This window comes from Rhinolophus sinicus, chromosome 4, assembly GCF_057876585.1.
Source record: "Rhinolophus sinicus isolate RSI-liver-muscle chromosome 4, RSI-T2T, whole genome shotgun sequence".
NCBI classification, from domain to species: Eukaryota; Metazoa; Chordata; class Mammalia; order Chiroptera; family Rhinolophidae; genus Rhinolophus; species Rhinolophus sinicus.
Genome location: NC_142504.1, coordinates 53,393,192 through 53,414,392, shown reverse-complemented (window position 1 = coordinate 53,414,392; position 21,201 = coordinate 53,393,192). Strand labels below are relative to the sequence as shown.

Sequence of the window (21,201 nt, the reverse complement as noted above, 5' to 3'; positions counted from 1 at the left end):
AATTAAAATGACGTACAGTAATCAATTAGAATACGTCCAAAAAACATGGGACTAGATGAAAGCTGCCTTCAGGGGCACTTCCATAGGCTTAAATGTCTTTATTATTAAAGAAGAAAAAAATACATAAACTTACTATATATCTTAATTAGAAACAAAATGGTAGTAAGGGAAGCAGTAAAGATAACAACTGAAGTTATAAAATAGAAAGCTCCAAAACTTGCATAAATAAGTCCAAAAGCTGATTCTTTGAAAACACCAATAAAATAGATAATCCTCTCTTGATCCTGATTTAAAAAAAAAGAAAATTATGCAAGATAGACATGAGAAAGGAAGTAATGATGCAGAAGGAAATTCAAATATTACAAATTACTAACTGAAACTAAAAAAACCACACATTTGAAAACCTAGGAGATATGAATGACCTCCTAATAAAACTGATCCAACAAGTAGGAAACATGAAGAGACAAATTATAATACCGTGTTTCCCCAAAAATAAGACCTAACCGGAAAATAAGCCTTAGCATGATTTTTCAGGATGACATCCCCTGAACATAAGCCCTAATGCATCTCTTGGAGCAAAAATTAATATGAGACCTGGTCTTATTTTCGGGGAAACATGGTAGAAAAATTGGAGATTAAATATCTATAAAAATAAGGTGGAGACTTGATAATTTTATAGTTAAATCCTTTTAAAAGAAGAAAATATTAAAAAAATATATATTTACATTCTAAGGCAAAGAAAAAGATGGTAATTCCCTAAATCATTCCATGAAGCAAGCCTCACTGTCACTTGATAAAGTTAGTATCAAAAACCTCCAACGTTCAAGTTAGCTTAGGAATATGTATTCAAAAGAGAATCTAGTACCTTATCAAAAGAATAATTCAAGAGGTTTTAGTCAAGGAAAGTAAACTCTTGAAATATTAGGAAATGTATAAGCATATTTCACTGCTTCACCACTTATTTTTTTTCTCTCCCCTTCTTCTGCCTCCCACCTCCCCACTCCATTTCAAGCCATTGTTTCTCACTCTAGTTGTGTAGGACACAGTTCCCTGGCCCATGCTGGTTATTATGAGCCTTGCGCTCCCCCCAGCTGAGGCATTCCCTGGATGCCAGCCGCTCATGTTGGCCACCGGCTGTTCCTGGCAACTGTACAGCAGCTCAATGCAGCCTAGCCCCAAGGAGAGCTGTGGTTCACAATCTTAGCTGTAGAGGGCTCAGCTTACTGGCCCATGTGGGAATCAAACCAGCGACCACAGCGTTAGGAGCATGGGGCTCCAACCACCTGAGCCACCTGGCTAGCCCTGCTTACCAATTTAAAGGAGAAAAGCCATATGTTATTTGATAAATGCTGAAAACTTACTTGACAAAATTTAAAAACCACCCTTAACACAATAAAATAGAAACTAGAAATTGACACTTTATGAAAAATCCAGCAGTGAGTAGTATTCTAAACAATCAGATGTTGAGATATTTCCTTTAGAGAAAAGAGAGAACACCTGATGATCACCGTTATTATTTGACATTCTTTTGGAGACTAGTGAATGCAATAAGAGAGGTAAAGTAATCTACATAAATGTTAGTTAATAAGAGATGACGTTATTCTTTTTGCTGTTTATAGATTGTGTGCCTAGAAAACCCAAAGGGCTTCAGATAAAAATAGAATAAGGGAGTTTGATAAAGTCTTTGGGTATAAAAAAGTAGACCAATAGCCTCTTTATTTTCTAGCAATAACCATCTAGAAATATAAATGAGATCAATAGTCCACTTGCAATATCAAGAAATACTGTTAGATATAGTATTTATATATACATTTAGTATTCTATATTTATTAATATAGTATGTATAAATGTCAAGAATATAGTTTAAAAAATCAACTTTATTGAGGTATATACATGCAGTAATATACATATATTTTGAGTGTACAGTTTTGATGTGTTTTGACAAATATATACATCAGTGTAACTACCACCCAATCAAGATATAGACATTTCCATCACCCTAGAAATTTCCCTCATACTTCCTTGCAGTCAATTCCTCACCCCCTGAGGCAACACCCATCCAATTTCTATCACTCAAGATTAGTTTTGCCAGTTTTAGAACTTCACAGAAATGAAATCCTATCTGTCTTTTTGTGTATTTGGTTTCTTTGACTCAACATAATGTTTTTGAGATTCATTCATGTGGTTGCACGCACTATAGGTTGTTCTTGATACTTGCTAAGTACTCTTCATTGTACAGACGTACCATAATGTATCCATTCACTTGTTGTGGACATTTGGATTTTTTCCAGTTTTGCACTATTTTGAATAAAGCTGCTATGAACATTCCTATGAACAAGTCATTTTGTGTACACATGTTTTTATTTCTCTTGGGTAATATCTAGAAGTGGAATTGTTGGTGTGGGGGCAGAGCCCCAGAAAGCAGTTTCCAGGCTCTCGGCCTCACATAGAAAGGTGCTGGCTCAGGTAGTAAATGGCCAACTGTGATTGCATGGCCATCAGCTGTGGCTAGTTAGCCGTCAGCTGTAACCAGTGAGCCATTGGCCACTAATATAACTGCTGTGGCTATGCTAGCAGAAAGAGAGAAAGAATGGGGGCTAGCAAGAAGATGGCGGCTGGGCTGGCTTGTGTGGATGGCGGTTTGCGGACAGTGTGGATCCAGCCTCCAATGAGAGTATAGTGCCGCCAGAGAGAATATAGTGGTATGACTCCCCCATCTGTGGCTCCATGGGTGTTCCTTTTTGGCCTCACCATATCCTGCGTTCTTATGTGGGGAGCGGGAGCAGAGACCCCGCAGGCTGCCCCGCATGACAAATGGCGCAGCGAGCAGGGTCTCCCGCACGACAGTTGGGTCAGATGGTAAGTAAAAACTCATCACCCTAGAAACTGCCAAATTGTTTTCCAAAGTGGTATTACACTCCCACAAGCAGTGTATTGGAGTGCCAGTTGCTCCACGTCCTCTTCCTTACTTGGAATTGTCGGTCTTTTTAATATCAGCCATTCTGATAGATATGTAGTGCCATCTCACTGTGTTTTAATTTTTGTTTTCCAGATGACATTATATTGAACATGTTTTCCTGTACTTATTTTCCATTTGCCTATCTTTTTAATGAAGTCTTTGCCCATTTAAAAAAATTGGGTTGTCTCATTGCATTTTATTTTATTTATTTATTTCTGTTTTGCAGGAAAGCAAAAAAAAAACGATATGTTGAAAACGAAAGTATGCCCTTGAGAGGAAAGTGTGAGTGAACTCAGAGAATGAGTTGTGCCCTTCTTGCATTTTAAAGGTTCTTTATATATTCTGAACTTAAGTCCATTGTCAGATATATGAATTGCAAATATGTTTTTTGCATAGTTATAGTCCATTGGGAAATAGCTGTGGAGATAGATGTAGGACTTCATGATGTTTTGTGGGGAAGGGAGCATAATGCCTGTGAAAGATAAAAGGAGGAGGAAATGTGAGTAGGCAGAGAATCTGATCCCTACAATAGAAAAGGGAGGAGGAAGCGGGATTGGGCCGTGGGTTGGTATGTTGAGATTGGTATGTAGTCTTGGCCAACATGAAAGGAAGCTCCGGAGCCAGCGGCAAAAAGGAGGCCTGGCACGGGGCGCAGGGCCTCGCCCTGGTAGCTCTGCCATGCTCAGTTATTGGTAGAGGGTGCTATGGAAGACTGTGGCGGTGGGTAGAAATCTGAGGCAAAACCTGGGGGTGCTCCTTTGTCAACAACCAGATGATCTTCCAAGGGCCTTTCAAGTGTGTGATTCTATTTTTTCCAAAATAGCTTTTCTTTTTAAAAGGAACTGTAAATCAGAGTGACATCCCCTGCGTAAATTTTGGTGTCACAGTGTGAACTCACAGTATTTAGTAAACTTATCTTGCAGCTGAATATCTCTCATATAAATACTCTATGACGAGGTCAACCTTCAGGATTCACTCTTTTTTTTCCCTATTCTTCTGCTTATCGTTCTCCTTGCTTTTCTTTCAAAGCCTTCAACAATTCTTTTTTATGTCCTTCTATTTCCTATCTCCTGCTAAGTTTCATTCTTTATCTCAGTCTCTCACACTTTATTTGTGCCTTTTGCAGACTGCTTTTTGTAGCTGGTATCATAAACTATAAGAGGGCACAGACCTTTTTCTCGGTTCCTCTTTAAATTTTCTAGTGTACTGGCTTTAATTTACGTTAAGTCTCTGGCAACCAGCCAGCAGAATTCCTGATTTCTATATTCCAAAGGAAGTAGCTTTCTACTTTTCCTCGTCCCTTCTAAACTTTCATATGTTCTACGAAACTTGGTGGTATCCAGTGACTAAGTCCTTGGGTGCTGTTTTTCAATTGCTTATATCAGGTTTGCTCTAAGGCTATATAATATGTGTTAACAAATAAAATTGTTGCTAGTGTGGAAAATGGTGGAGGAGCTTCCAAAATATGGCTTCTAAAAAGAGGGCTTTAGAATAAGTATAGTAGATAGTAGATTGATCCTGGGTAGAGTTGCCTCTTTTATTTTAAAGTATTGTGTCTACAGAAGACCCCAGTGATAATATAGCTGTCAAAGCTAAGAGGAAAATTATTAGTTCGATATAGAATGTTTGTTGAATATTAGAAAGGAAGAAGAAATGTCAGACAGGAAGGATGATTGATCTTTCAAATGGCTTATTGATGGACAGCTATGTCTAATAGCATTTAAGCAAATTTAAGTCTGTCTTATTTTTTTAAAAAGCCTCCCTCAACTCCGAGCTCTTCTCTGGCTACTCTGCTCTATGCTTCTCTTTCTCTTTACAACTAAACCTCTTGAAAGGGTCAATGTCTCCACTTCTGTGCCTCTACTTTTTAACCCACTTCAATCTGGCTTCCAACCCCACTACTCCATTTAAAATGGCTGTGAGGGGTTAAGGGGAAATTCCCACAATATTTTTGCTGATGACTTTCAAATTTCGCCTTCCAGTCCAGCCCTTCTCTGTGCTTTTGACTCATGTATCTAATGGTCTGTAGGCTATCTTCATTTAGATTTACCACATAGAGTTTAATAAATCCAAATTTATCTTTTGTTCTTTTAGTGTTTTTCCTCCTCTTATGTTTTCTAGCTCCTTGCTGCTCAGACTGTGCTGCAGACACTCTCAGCATCAGCATCACCTGGGAGCAGAGTTTTGCTCCCATCCCAGACCCACGGAATTAGAATCTGCATCCTCAGGTGATTCATATGCACAGTCAAGTTTGAGAAGTATTGCAACTCATTGAATGGTCACCACATCTGCCCCCTCACCATGTCCTAATATGAGGTGTGATCAAAAACTACAGTGAATGTTTAAATAAAAAAAATATTACAGTAAAAGACACATTGCCATTAATCTCCTTCAAAATACTCCCCCTGACTTCGAACACGCTTATCCCATTATTCTTGCCACTTTCTGAAGCAGTTCTGGAAGTCCTCTTTCATGAGTGTCTGTCATGCAGGACGGCCTGTGGGGTCTCTTGTCCCGCTCCCCACATGAGAATGCAGGATATGGTGAGGCCAAAAAGGAACACCCGTGGAGCCATAGATAGGGGAGTCATACAACTATAGTCTCGCTGGTGGCTGGGTTGGAGACACAGGAAGCAGGAGCCACACTGTCCACAACCCGCTGTCCCAACTGCAATCTGCGCTTGCAGGCTCAGCCACCGTCTTCTTGCTAGCCCCCATTTTTCTGCTCATGTAGCCACAGCAGTTATATTAGTGGCCAATGGCTCACTGGTTACAGCTGATGGCCAACTAGCCACAGCCATCCAGTCACAGTTGATGGCCATTTACTACCTGAGCCAGCACCTTTCCATGTGAGGCCGAGAGCCTGGAAACTGCACTCCTGGCTCTGTCCCCACACTCCACCCCTACAGGGTCTCGCCTCACAATCTACGCGACAAGCATCTTCCGCGAGGTGCCCTGTGCGAGGAGCCTGGAGGTGAATGCAATATCCTGGACACAGCCAGGCTCTCTGGGCACAACCAGGGTTTCTCAGGGCACCACCAGTTCTTCTGGGCACAGCCAGACTTCCTGGGCTTCTTAGGGTACCACCAGTCTCCCCGGGCACAGCCAGCGCCTTTCAGGGCACTGCCACTCTCTCTGGGCACAGCCAGACTTCCTGGGCTCAGCCAGGGTTCTCAGGACACTGACACTCTCTCTGGGCCTCTCAGGGTACCGTGCTGGAACAACAGCGACTCACAGTCAAGGTGCTTACATATTCTCGATGGGGGCTGGTCAAGACACAAAAGCAAACATCCACCAGTTCCACTGCATGGTGGCACGTTCCCAAGCAAACAGTCAAGCAGTCCATTAAATTAGGGATAGAAGGCCCTTCCCCATAGTCCAGTCATTTGCCAAGTCTGCGCGTTAGCCTCACAATGTGTGCCCTCTCCGCAGGTCAAGGGCTCCAAGTCCTCCCCAACCTGGGGGTGAGGGCCTCAGCAAGCACTTCCGAGCCTACAGGGCTGCAAGGACCTTTGCTTTCTCCGGCCTATGCTGGTTGGGGAACTGTCCACGTCTTTCCACCCCTCCACGAGGGTCCAGCTTTCCAGCAGCTGCTCCTCCTGGTCTTCCTGAGACTGAGTGTTCATATGCACAAACCGCTCCACTGCCTTTCGGAGAACTTTGGCCGGCACCGTACCCTGCTCACTGCACCATTTGTCATGTGGGGCGGCCTGCGGCGTCTCAGCTCCCACTCCCCACATAAGAATGCAGGATGTGGCTAGGCCAAAAAGGAACACCCCCGGAGCCAAAGATAGGGGTTCATACCACTATAGTCTTTCTGGCGGCTGGGTTGGAGACACAGGAAGCAGGAGCCATACTGTCCGCAACCCACCGTCCCAACTGCAATCCACGCTTGCCAGCCCAGCCACCATCTTCTTGCTAGCCCCCATTTTTCTGCCAGCATAGCCACAGCAGTTATATTAGTGGCCAATGGCTCACTGTTTACAGCTGACGGCCAACTAGCCACAGCTGATGGCCATCCAATCACAGTTGATGGCCATTTACTACCTGAGCCAGCACTTTCCATGTGAGGGCGAGAGCCTGGAAATTGCTCTTCTGGCTCTGTCCCCACAGTGTCTTTACTTCATCCTCCATCATGACAATGTTCCATGTCACACATCACTTCGGGTATGGCAATTTCTGTCAAATAAAAACATTATGATGTGTCCTCATCCACCTTATTCACCAGATCTGGCACTGTGTGGACAGAGCCAGGAGAGCAGTTTCCAGGCTCTCAGCCTCATGTGGAAAGGTACTGGCTCAGGTAGTAAATGGCCATCAACTGTGATTGCATGGCCATCAGCTGTGGCTAGTTGGCCGTCAGCTGTAACCAGTGAGTCATTGGCCACTAATATAACTGCTGTGGCTACGCTAGCAGAAAATGGGGGCTAGCAAGAAGAAGGTGGCTGAGCTAGCAAGCGCGGATTGCAGTTAGCAGGGCGGATTGCAGTTAGCAGGACGGATTGCAGCTAGCAAGTGGAGTTGGTTGGTTGGCAGAAAAGTGGACGGCAGGTTGCAGATCGTGTAGCTCCTGCTTCCTGTGTCTCCAACCCAGCTGCCAGCGAGACTATAGTGGTATGATTCCCCTACCTATGGCTCCGTGGGCGTTCCTTTTTGGCCTCACCATATCCTGCATTCCTATGTGGGGAGTGGGACCAGTGACTCCACATGCCACCCTGCATGACAGGAACTGTGTGACTTCTGGCTCTTCCCCAAAGTCAAAATGACCATGAAAGGAAAATGTTTTGAATTCAATTCAGGACATCGAGGCAGCCACAATAGTGCAACTAAAGACAGTCACAGAAGAGGATTTCCAGAACTGCTACAGAAAGTGGCAAGAATGATGGGATAAGTGTGTTTGAAGAGAGTGGGAGTATTTTGAGGGGGATTAATGGCGATGTGTCTTTTACTGTAATAAATTTTTATTTATTTAAACATTTACCATATTTTTCGATCATACCTTGCATTTCTCTCATTTGCCCATTTTTCTCCATTCCCAATGCCACTTCCCTGGTTCAGGCTACCATCCTATCCTACCCCTGGATATTAGAACAGCTTCCTAACTGGACCCCTGCCTCATGTCCTATCTCCTTTCTGGTCCTTTTTCACTAGTACCCAGAGAATTATTCCTAAAGCAAAACCTGAGCAGGCCATCCCTTCCTTAATTCCCTGAGATACTTTCTGATTGCTCTCAAAATGAAGTCCATATGCCTTTACATGGAACTAAATGCCATGTGTGGTCTGGCTTCTGCTCACTGTTCTGGCCTTACTTGCTACCCTTCACCTGCACATATTCATTTTACCTTTGCCACATAATTTTTCCTCTGCCTAGAAATGTATTCTCTCCCTCTACAAAAGCTACTTATATTAGATGCACTTCCATTTGGAAGTTTTCTCTAATCTTCTAATTCTGGGTCAATTGTGTGTTATAGTCTTTACCACTGTATAGTATAAATTCTAATTGTCTGTATTCCCTACTAGACTATAAACTCTTTGAGGCAGGGACTGTGTGTCCTAGTTAATGATTTTATCCTTATTGCCCAGTATAACACTCAATAAATATTTGTTAAATGAATGAATTTCATTAAAAAATTTTAAACACTATACTCTAAACAATTCCATGTTCCAGTATAATTTTGTAGTAACAAATTGTGTCTATAAATCCAGATTAAATAAGAATTCTCTAACATTAGGATATTATAGAGGAAGATAGGGTATGCGAGGCAAGATATAACAAGTTATAATTAAAAATCACCTTTCATGAATTAAAACAACCTTTTCAATTTTGTAACCATGTTCTTAATTGTTACTTATTCAAAGGTCCATACATGTAATAGATCTTAGCATGCATAATGAATCTTATACTTCTTGGTCTTTCTCATACTTGTGTTTCCTAAGTTTTCCCAGTGATGACTTATGAATAATATAATTTCTGAGGCCATGTATACCTGATGTCAATATTGTCATCCCTGTTTCCTTTTCATTTTATTTGTCTGATATTTCATTACATATCCTGTTACTTTTAACTTTTGGATCACTTTATTATAAACTTGTTGCCCGAACATATATATATTTATATGTATACATGCACACACATTCATGTATATCCTATATTTGTACGTATATATGTTTTGGTATGATCTGAGAGTCTCTTAATGGGGATATTTAATCCATAAGCATTTGTTACACTTTGGTCATATATTAAAAGGATGAAGCTTTGTGGAGGAGAGCTTTATTCCTCCTTTCATGAGGGCACAGTAGTGGATAATGGGGTTCAGAAGATTAGGGCACAGGTCCCTGGAAACAATAGGATCAAGGAGGTTAGCTAGGCTGGCAAATAGCTTCTGATTTTAAGGAGTAGTGTCAGAAGGTAGGTAGGGTGGAGGCAGTGCTGGAGATGGCAGAGGACTATGGCTTCAAGGAGTGCTATTTAGTTCCTACTTTGTTAGCAGGAGGTGAGAGCAACCAGGTCTGACCCCTTTGGATCCTAATAAATATCCCTGGGGATTTTTAGGCATTGTATAGAATAAGTTAATCAGGGAAAGATTGTCAAGTAACCCCAGTCAGGTTTGGTTATCAATAATTGTTTTTTTCCCCACTCTGTCACACATTTAATGTAATAATTACTGTGACAATTGTAGTACTAAGCATTGTACTCCAAAACTGTATTTTCCCGAAAATAAGACCAGGTCTTATATTAATTTTTGTTCCAAAAGACGCATTGGAGCTTATTTTCAGGGGATGTCTTATTTTTTCATGTATAACAATCTATATTTATTCGTGTACAACAATCTACATTTATTCATTTATTCACATACAAAAAACTACATTTATTCAAATACAGTCACGTCATCTTCTGGAACATCGTCATAACTCTCCAAACCATGAATTCCGGCTTGCGACTCCATTTCCTGTAGAGCCATTGGCTCCAATCTCTCACGTCCAGCAATAGAGCTCTCCTTAAATGAGCACTTCTTGTCCATGTAGCCTGCTCATAGTGCATTGGCAACACACTGTCAGTGATTTTATCCCATGAATTCTTCACCCAAGTCATGACCTCTTGCAGGCTAGGCTTCACAAAGTTTCCACGCTGATTTCTCTCCATTCTATTTTCAATGTAGTCATTGATTTCCATGTGCAAATGGTCCTTAAATGTCTTGTTTATTGCAAATCAAGAGTCTGGAGATAGGCAGTCATTCCTGCGGGAATCATTATTTGATCTATTCTTCTCTGCAAGGAAGTTCTTCATGTCTTTAGCGTGATGAGTGCTGGCTGAATCCCAGACTAGCAAACCTCTTCAGCCACCTCGCAAAACAGTGGCAGCAATTAAATCAACCCATTTCCTTATAATTCCTTGTGCACACCAGGCTTTTTCAGTTTCAAGAACATAAATGCCTGAAACACGTTCAACCTTATTTTTCTTGCCCTCAGTGATGAGTAGAGGTGGGGCTTTCTTTCCATCCAGACGAATTGCCAAAATATGGGTAATGTGCACTTTCATAACCAGTGGAGGGAATGTAGATTGATGAGGCACCCCTCTGATCAATTGTCATTTGAGATCCTTGGCCCATAAACACTGCAGTTTCATCCATAGCAATCATGTTGGAGAGTTGGTATTTAGAGAAGTCTATGTCATCAACAAAGGACTTGAATGCAAGTGCACGTTTAATAACTTCAGTATCTTCCAGCTTGAACAGTGTTGTCGATCTTAGAGACAGTTCATAGCGCTGAAGGAAGCCATCTAGCCAGTGTTGTGATGCTTTGAATTCTTCTTGGGTATTTCTAACTGTGGTGCCATTGCAAGGGCAAATGCTTAAATATTAGCCCGGTGCACAACCAAAGCCTTTGCTCTCCTGTCAGCAGTCCAGCTCAGGAAGTAATGGTTGCTGACCTGATCAACACTTGCGCTTCATAGCATTTCCTTGTCCACTTGTTGACTGAGGTTATCATACTCTGCTCATCATTTTCGGACCACTTGGAGATCCAACTTCTTCTCTTTGCAGAAAGCCATAAGATTCTTGCCCTGGAAGTCCTCCACAATTCCTTTCTTGTACTCGATGGAATAGCTCTTTCTTTTTGCACTCATCTTGTCTGGGGGTCAAAATATTATTCCCTTTAAATCTACCACTAAATCAAGTGTTAATGAAAGACTTACGAGACAGGAGTGGCAACAAGAATGGTGACTGTTAAGAATGATGGTCCAGAGACGTCATCAAAATGGCAGCATGAGGTGAGCCTCTGTAAATCTCCCCTGGAACTTACAACAAATGGAACAACTATAACTCCACAAAGGACTCCCTGCACAGCAGACAGGCAAGACGAAGAGACCCACTACTGAATTCACCTAAAGGTGGGTGAATTACGAGAGCGGAAGGGAGAAGTGCGGAGACGGAGCCGAGTGGGCGCAGGACACAGACCTAGCTCAGTGCTCTGAGCTCCCTGCATCCCGGAACTACCGCAGCTGTGGGAGAGGGAAGAAGTCAGACTGCTAGGGCTCCATTTATGGCCCACATTGCTGTGGGGACAGCATATAACACAGCTGAACCCAACGCTCATGGCAGAGACCTCGGAGAAAAGACTGAGAGAAGGCTGAAAATGGTGGTTTAAGCCCTCACTGCCGAGCAGAGAGCAGAGCCTTAGGCAGGAGACTAGCCGCCCGCTCCCTACCCTCCCAGAGCTAAACCCGCACCCACCTGCCTGGTGCTAGAAACGGAACAGTAGCAGTGTCAGATCAAAAGAACAGAATATTTGCTGTTCTGAGAAGTGTGGACTGCAGACACAGATTTGCAGCCAACTAGTTCTGGAAAAGGGGAGGGCGCTGTGGAAGCAGGACTGGCTGTGGTGGTGGTCGCTGCCATTGCTCTGGGCCGCCTCTCACAACTCACCCCGCCCCTGGCCCCACCTATCTGGGTGGATCCCTGCAGGAGTAAACAGAACTGCTGAAACACACAGGCTCAGAATCTGGTACAGGAAGAGCTTTGGAACTTCGAAAGCTCTCCGCATACCCACACGCGGGCACTGCACCCTATGACTCAGGGAACTGTTAACAGAGGAGAAGCCTGTCTCCCGGGGAATCCCCCCATTGTGTGAGAAGCTGGAATAGTGCAGAGAAAAGATAGCACTACAGTGTGACAGAGAAAAAAAGGCTACAGTTGCAGAGAAAATAAAACATTCGACCAACAAGTACTAGAAAACAAAAGAAAGACCTCTTCCTATCAACCTGTTGCAGAAGCCACTCCTGTAGATGTCTAGGAAGAGAAATAATAAATCAGTAATTGCCATGAATAACCAAGGCAACAAGATTGCTCAGAAACAAAGTGAAAAGTCTCCAGAAAAGGAACTTAAAGATATGGAGATATGTGACTTAAATGACTTAAATGACAGAGAATTCAAGATTCCAGTTCTGAAAAAACTCAACAAGATGCAAGAAAATACAGAAAGGCAGTTTAATGAACTCAGAAACACAATCAAAGTACAACATGAGCATTTTACGAAAGAGATTGAAAATTTAAGAAAGAACCAAATAGAATTTCTGGAGATTAAGACCTCAATAGAAGAAATTAAGAATGAAATAGCCAGCGTAGGCAGTAGAGTTGACCAGATGGAGGAAAGAATCGGTGACATCGAAGATAGAAACCTGGAAATTACACAGATGGAAGAAGAAAGAGACTTGAGACTTAAAGAAATGAAAGAACTCTACAAGAACTTTCAGACTCCATCAGAAAGAGCAATATAAGAATAATGGGCATACCAGAAGAGGAAGAAAGAGAAAAGGGAACAGAGAACATATTCAAACAAACTGTCGATGAGAACTTCACAAACTTGTGGACAGAACTGGATCCTCGAATCCAAGGAGCAAATAGGACACCTAATTACCTCAATCCCAAAAGGCCTTCTCCAAGGCACATTGTATTGAAGCTGTCTAAAATCAACGACAAAGAAAGAATCCTCAGCAGCCAGGGAAAAGAAGATGGTAACCTGCAAAGGAAAGCCCATTAGATTGTCATCAGATTTTTCAGCAGAAACTCTACATGCCAGGAGGGAGTGGAACCAAATATTCAAACTATTGAAAGAGAGAAATCATGAGCCAAGAATAATATATCCAACAAAGGTATCCTTTAGATATGAACGAGGAATACAGACCTTTCCAGACATACAGAAGCCGAGGGAATTTTCTAATACATGACCTGCACTACGAGAAATACTAAAGGAGGCTATTTGACCACCATCAACAGGGACAGTTTGTGGCAACCAAAACATAAAAAGAGGGAGAGTAAAGGCCTGAACCGGAATATGGGAATGGAGAAAGGAAGCGTGCTGAAGAAAATGGAATACTCTAAATATCAAACTTTCTTTTACATAAACTTAAGGGTAACCACTCAAAAAAAAAAAAAAATCCAGAACTGAAATATATACTGTAATAAAAGAAGAAACAGAGAGAAACATCATAGAATACCACCACACAGAAATTATAGACAACAACAAAAAGGCAAAGAAACAATGGAGACACAGCCTTACCAGAAAACTAAAGATGGAATGACAGGAAATCCTCACATATCAATAATCACCCTAAATGTAAATGGACAGAACTCACCAATAAAAAGTCACAGAGTAGCAGATTGGATCAAAAAACTAAACCCAACCATATGCTGTCTCCAAGAGACACATCTCAGCTACAAGGACAAACATAGACTCAAAGTGAAAGGGTGGAAATTGACACTCCAAGCGCAAATGGTACCCAGAGAAAATCAGGTGTAGCCATAATGATATCAGATGAAACAGACTTCAGGGTAAAAAAGATAACAAGAGACAAAGACGGACATTTCATAATGGTAAAAGGAACTTTACAACAAGAAGACATAACAGTCATCAATATTTATGCCCCCAATCAGGGAGCACCGAAATACACCAAGCAACTACTAACAGAACTAAAGGGAGAAATTGACCAAAACACAATTATACTAGGGGACTTAAATACATCATTGACAGCTATGGATAGATCATCCAAACAGAAAATAAATAAGGAAATAGCAGCCCTAAATGACACATTAGATGAAATGGACATAATTGACATATATAGAGCACTTTATCCTAAAACATCAGACTATACATTCTTTTCTAGTGTCCATGGAACATTCTCAAGGATAGACCATATATTGGGACACAAAATCAGCCTCAGCAAATTTAAGAAGATTGAAATCATACCAAGCATATTCTCTGATCACAAGGCTTTGAAACTGGATATCAACTTCAAAAAGAAAGCAGGAAAAAACACAAATACATGGAGATTAAACAACATACTTTTAAAGAACGAGTAGGTCAAAGAAGAAATTAGAGGAGAGATCAAAAGATACATAGAAACAAATGACAATGAAAATACATCCTTAGAAAATTTTTGGGATGCAGTGAAAGCAGTTTTAAGAGGGAAATTTGTATCATTACATGCCTATCTCAAGAAACAAGAAAAATCCAAAATAAATAACCTCATGTTACACCTTAAAGAACTAGAAAAAGAAGAACAGGTGAAACCCAAGGTCAGCAGAAGAAAGGAAATAACAAAAATCAGATCAGAACTAATTGAAATAGAGAACAAAAAGACAATAGAAAAAAATAATGTGACAAAGAGCTGGTTCTTTGAAAAGATTAGCAAAATTGACAAACCCTTGGCTAGACTCACTAAGATAAAAAGAGAGAAGACACTAATTAACAAAATCAGAAATGAAAAAGGGGAAGTTATCACAGACACCACAGAAATACAAAGGATCATCAGAAAATACTATGAGGGACTATATGCCATCAAATTCAATAACCTAGAAGAAATGGACAAGTTCTTAGAAACATATAGCCTTCCTAGGCTGAACCATGAAGAACTGGAAAATCTAAACAGACGAATCACCAGTAACAAAATTGAATCAGTCATCCAAAACCTTCCCAAAAGCAAAAGTCCGGAACCAGATGGCTTCACTAGTGAATTCTACCAAACCTTCAAAGAAGATCTAATACCAATCCTGCTCAAACTCTTCCAAAAAATTGAAGAAGAGACAGTACTCCCTAACTCATTTTATGAGGCCAACATTACCTGATACCAAAACCTGGTAAGGACAACACAAAAAAAGAGAACTACAAACCAATATCTCTGATGAATACAGATGCAAAAATCCTAAACAAAATTCTAGCAAATCGAATACAACAGTGCATTAAAAAGATTATTCATCATGACCAAGTGGGGTTCATCCCCGGGGCACAAGGATGGTTCAACATCCGCAAATCCATCAATGTGATACATCACATAAACACAATAAAGGACAAAAATCATATGATAATGTCAATTGATGCAGAAAAAGCATTTGAGGAGATACAACATCCATTTATGATTAAAACACTTAATAAAATGGGTATAGAAGGAAAATACCTTAACATACTAAAGGCCATATATGACAAACCCTCAGCTAATCTCATAATTAATGGTGAAAAACTGAAGCCCTTTGCTCTACGTTCAGGAACACGACAGGCCTGTCCCCTATCACTTCTGCTTTTCAACATAGTGTTGGAAGTCCTTGCCAGAGCAATCAGGCAAGAGAAAGAAATGAAAGGCATCCAAATTGGGAATGAAGAAGTTAAATTATCACTTTTTGCAGATGACATGATGCTACATATAGAAAACCGTACAGACTCCACCAAAAAGCTATTAGAAACAATCAATGAATACAGTAAAGTTGCCGGCTACAAAATCAATGTAAAAAAGTCCATTGCATTCCTATATACTAACAATGAAATCTCAGAAAAAGAAATACAAAAACCAATTCCTTTTGCAATTGCAGCGAAAAGAATAAAATACCTAGGAATAAACTTAACGAAGGATGTGAAGGACCTATACGCTAAAAAGTATAAGACACTTTTGAAAGAAATTGAAGAAGACACAAAGAAATGGAAAGACATTCCATGCTCATGGATTGGAAGAATCAACATAGTTAAAATGGCCATATTACCCAAAGCAATATACAGATTTAATGCAATCCCCATCAAAATCCCAATGGCATTTTTTAAAGTAGAACAAAAAATCATCAGATTTGTTTGGAACCACAAAAGACCCCAAATAGCCAAAGCAATCTTAAGAAAAAAGAACAATACTGTAGGTATCACACTCCCTGACTTTAGCTTGTACTACAGGGCTACAATAATCAAAACAGCATGGTATTGGCAGAAAAACAGACACATAGACCAATGGAATAGAATTGAGAACCCAGAAATAAAACCACATAAATATGGACAGATAATTTTTGACAAAGAAGCAAAAAACATACAATAGAGCAAAGACAGCCTCTTCAATAAATGGTGCTGGCAGAATTGGATAGCCACGTGCAAAACAATGAAAGTGGTCTGCTATCTGTCACCATGTACCAAAATTAATTGAAAATGGATCAAAGACTTAAGCATAAGACCTGACACAATAAACTGCATAGCAGAAAACATAGATACTAAACTTATGGACCTTGGGTTCAAAGAGCATTTTATGAATTTGACTCCAAAGGCAAGGGAAGTAAAAGCTAAAATAAATGAATGGGACTATATGAAACTTAAAAGCTTCTGCACAGCAAAAGAAACCATTGACAAAATAAAGAGGCAACCAACTGAATGGGAGAAGATTTTTGCAAACAGTGCCTCCGATAAAGGGCTAATATCCAAAGTATACAAGGAACTCATGCAACTCAACAACAAAAAAACAAACAACCCAATTGAAAAATGGGCAGACGACCTGAAGAGACATTTCTCCAAAGAGGACATACAAATGGCAAATAAACATATGAAAAAATGCTCAACATCACTAATCATCAGAGAAATGCAAATCAAAACCACAATGAGATATCACCTCACCCCAGTCAGAATGGCTACCATCAACAAGACAAATAGTAACAAGTGTTGGAGAGGCTGTGGAGAAAAAGAAACCTTCATACACTGTTGGTGGGAATGCAGACCGGTGCAGCCACTATGGAAGGCAGTGTGGAGGGTCCTCAAAAAATTACAAATAGAATTACCATAGGACCCAGCAATCCCTCTCCTGGGAATCTATCCAAAAAATCTGAAAACATTTATACATAAAGACACATGTGCTCCAATGTTCATTGCAGCTTTATTTACGGTGGCCAAGACATGTAAACAACCAAAATGTCCTTTGATAGTTGAATGGATAAAGAAGTTGTGGTATATATACACAATGGAATACTATTTGGCGGTAAGAAAAGATGAAATAGGACCATTTGTGACAACATGGATGGATCTTGAGAGTATCATGCTAAGCGAAATAAGTCAGACAGAAAAAGCAGAGAACCATATGATTTCACTGATATGTGGTATATAAACCAAAAACAACAAAAGAACAAGACAAACAAATGAGAAACAGAAACTCGTAGACACAGACAATAGTTTAGTGGTTACCAGAGGGTAAGGGGAGTGGGGGGTGGGATATGAGGGTAAGGGGGATCAAATATATGGTGATGGAAGGAGAACTGACTCTGGGTGGTGAACACACAATGGGATTTATAGATGATGTAATGCAGAATTGTACACCTGAAATCTATGTAATTTTACTAACAATTGTCACCCCAATAAACTTAAAAAAAAAAAAGGGCACTACGTTGCCGTGCGTACAGACAGCTGTGTTGGACTGCAGGAGAAGATGGCGGTCTCCACAGAGTTAAAGTTCCTCGTAATTTTCGCTCGTTGGAAGAACTTGAAGAAGGACAAAAAGGAGTGGGCGATGGTACAGTTAGCTGGGGCCTTGAAGATGATAAAGATGTGACACTTACAAGGTGGACAGGCATGATTATTGGGCCACCAAGGACAAATTATGAAAACAGAATATATAGCCTGAAAGTAGAATGTGGACCTAAATACTCAGAAGCTCCACCATCAGTTAGATTTGTAACCAAAATTAATATGAATGGAATAAATAATTCCAGTGGAATGGTGGATGCACGGAGCATACCAGTGTTAGCAAAATGGCAAAATTCATATAGCATTACAGTTGTACTCCAAGAGCTAAAACGTCTAATGATGTCCAAAGAAAATATGAAGCTTCCACAACCACCAGAAGGACAAACATACAATTAATTTTTGGATCTGAAACTTGTCTTAAATCAACAGTCTTCTACTCATGTTAATGTATTGATTAAATATCACAATGCAAAATACACACACATTAAGTGAAATAATTCCAGCTGGTAAACATGACTGGGACATTTGTAAGAATATATTTAATATATATACACCTATTATGTTTTCAGGTAACAGGAGGAAAAATGCAGCACAATTTTTTTTAAGGCACTGTCATTTAAACATAAACCTGGAGTATTCAAAATAGAATTAAGGCTTACAAGATGAAAGTATGGTGAGAAGTGTCAGATAACTGTGGAAGCATGTGTATTTCTAAAAAGTAAAAAGCTCAAGAAGGAAAAGGAAATGGCATGCTTTATCCCTCTCTCTTAGGGAAACAGTTTTCATTTTAAATTGTCTAGTAAAGTAACAGGTACAATGAATATTGTCACAGATTGTTTTAATTTTTGAAGTGATGTGGGTGCTGACTACTAGTAGTATCAATAGTATGTCCAGAATTGTTTTGATACCTGTATTTATAATAAAAAAATGTTGTAGGCAAGGTCGATGAATTTCTGTTAAGAGATGTTCCTGTGTGTTACATGTAACAGACATGGTAAACATTTGTTTACAGTCTTTGTTTGACAAACCGTGCATTTAAGTTTAAATGAAATCAACAAAAAGGAAATAGGTGTATGGATATGTGATTTTGAGATTAAAGTTAGTCTTAAAATGTAAATAAAACATGGATGGTGTCCTCAAAAAAAAAAAAAAAAAAGAATGATGGTCCAGGGACCGGCCCTGGTGGCTCAGATGGTTGGAGCGCCGTGCTCCTAACGCCAAGGTTGCATGGTTCAATTCCCACATGGGCCAGTGAGCTGCGCCCTCTACAGCTAAGATTGTGAATAATGGCTCTCCCTGGAGCTGGGCTGCCGTGAGCAGCCGGAGATCGGTGTGAGCTGCCGCTGGCTGCTGTGAGCCACTGTGGGCTACCATGCCGCCGTGGGTTGCAGTGTGCTACCAGGAGCGATCGGTGGCCAGTGTGAGTGGCCAGCAGCCATCTTGAGCGGCCCGCAGTCAGCAAGAGCTGCTGTGAGTAGCTGTGAGCGACCGGCAACCGACTGCCTCAGCTGTGTCCTACACAACTAGACTGAGAAATAACAGCTTGAACCAGAGTGGGGGGAGTGGCAGAAAAAGCTGGGGAAAAAAAGAATGATGGTCCATACAAAAGTGATGAAAAATTGCCAGCACCAAAATTTAGAAAACGTTTCTTTATTTTACACGAGTGCATTAAGTATGTCTGTTACAACACACGACATACTGAATTATGAAGATTCATATTAGACACAACCACATCCGTTCATTATCAAGTGCGTTACGTTATTCGTGCATTGTCTGTACTCCAATTGGTCATTCGGCAGTAAATCTCGAGTTCATCTGTTTACATAGGCGTTTACCTCTTGTCCAAAGGCACTCGCTTGGGTATTTACAAATACTTAATTATAATTTATATTATCATTTATTTTAAGTATGAATGTCAATAATATTATTTATTTATATTTATTTATATATTAATATTATTATTTTATAATTCAATATGTCCATCTGTGTTGCAACAAATGTACTAAATGCGTCCGTCTGGCTGATGATCTTAACTGGGGCTTATTTTTGGGGTAGGGCTTATATTACAAGCAACCGGAAAAATCAGGCTCGGGCTTATTTTCCGGTTAGGTCTTATTTTCGGGGAAATGCGGTAGGTACTGAGAGAGACAAATAAAGTTCACCTTCCTGCTTTCTTCCCACCTTGGCCTTCTCTTTCCCGGTTGTGGGTTTTCTCTCTCTTTGGGATGGGCCAAGTAGAGGCAGCATGAATGCTTCCAGTTTCCCCTAAGATCCAGCTGGTGGGCAACTGAGGCTGCATTGCACTATCCCTAAGTGCACCTGACTTGTGGAGGCCACCAAGCCTATTAAGGTCCTGGCCTCAGTGGGGCCACAGCACTTTCCCTTGCAGTGATCTCTTGAACCAGTCCCTTCAATACATCCCTGGGAATGAACAATTATGAAAAGGCCCTGTCTCTGTCCAAGGAGTTTGCCTGGAGGATTCCCACTTTCCATCCCCTTTGGTGTTAGTGGAAAGACTTCATTTGGAATGAGATTTGGAGACTGTTCCCCATTGGGAATATGGTAGACATTGCTAATATTCAGCATTATCTGGTTCTTCTTCCATTTCTGGTTACCCAGAATACTGTACTTTTTAACCTGTTAGCCCATAGGTAGGTCCAAACATTGCTGATTCTGGCCAGTGGCTAGTAAGTGGCAATTAAATTCTTCATTCCCCAGCTTAGGCTCTTAAAGCTACTGCGTGAGCTCCAGCTCTTTCTTTCTTGATGTGGAAATCACAGCTGTCAGGTATTTAGATGGTGGGGTCAGAAAATGGGAGCCAGCTTGGGTCTCTCTCAGAAGGAGCTTCCCTGGAGAACCACTGGACCTACGGTACACTTTGTGTGTACGAGGTTAGACAATTAAGTTCGCGAACTCATCTTAGAAAAAAGTGCTATATACCTCATTCCTGAATATCACTATGGTCACCTTCGAAGTACTCCTGTCTTGTGGGGTGGCCTTGCTCGCTGCGGTATTTGTCATGCAGGGTGTCATGCGGGGTCTCTGCTCCCGCTCCCTGCACAAGAACACAGGTGGTATGCAGGGCAGCCTGCGGGGTCTCTACTCCTGCTCCCCACATAAGAACACAGGATGTGGCTAGGCCCAAAAGGAACACCTACGGAGCCATAGGTAGGGAAGTCATACCAGTGTGGTCTCACTGGAGGCTGGGTTCACACGACGTGCGACCTGCTGTCCGCTTTTCTGCCAACCGACCGACGACTCTCCTCCACTCTCCTCAACTCTGCTCTTCTTCCCTCCATAGCCGCAGCAGTTATATTAGTGGCCAATGGCTCAATGGTTATAGCTGACGGTCAACTAGCCACAGCTGACAGCCATCTACCACCCGAGCCGGCACCCCTCCATATGAGGCCGAGAGCCTGGAAACTGCTCTCTGGGGCTCTGTCCCCACAACTCCCCTTGAGAAACTATGCACCAACGCCAGTGCCTAGT

General features: G+C 41.1%; 1 pseudogene; it reads left to right on the top strand.

Moving 5' to 3' along the window:
• The first annotated feature begins 9,394 nt into the window (after positions 1 to 9,394).
• Positions 9,395 to 18,310, top strand: LOC109433736 (ubiquitin-conjugating enzyme E2 variant 2 pseudogene; annotated as a pseudogene).
• Positions 18,311 to 21,201: the final 2,891 nt, after the last annotated feature.